The sequence below is a fragment of the Tachypleus tridentatus genome, chromosome 6, assembly GCF_004210375.1.
Source record: "Tachypleus tridentatus isolate NWPU-2018 chromosome 6, ASM421037v1, whole genome shotgun sequence".
NCBI lineage: Eukaryota > Metazoa > Arthropoda > Merostomata > Xiphosura > Limulidae > Tachypleus > Tachypleus tridentatus.
Window position 1 is genome coordinate 46,543,429 of NC_134830.1, and position 397 is coordinate 46,543,825.

The following is a 397-nucleotide window of genomic DNA, read 5'->3' on the forward strand; positions in this document are numbered from 1 at the left end:
ACAATTAGCTGTTAATACTATCTTTTAAAGCCAAGAAAGTTCAGTGTAATGTCTAGCAGAAATCGAAATCTCATTTGTCTTAAGAGGTGGGATTCAACAATCACACGGGTTTACATAACAAAATTTTAACTTTATGCAACTACAACTGACGTATGGATAACGTTACTTTCATAGAATATTAGGAATACTAATAGGCGGCTATCTAACTTTATAATCGTTATACCCTTCTAAAACTTATTCTAGCAACAAAATATAAACTCCATATAAAAATTCTTTCACGTCTTAAAAAGTTACTAAGTATTCAACAGAATGAGTTTTTTGTGTATCATTCCCCACGTGTTATATGCATACACACACACACAAACTTATGTTAATCTGTTAGGAATGTGTGTAAGAA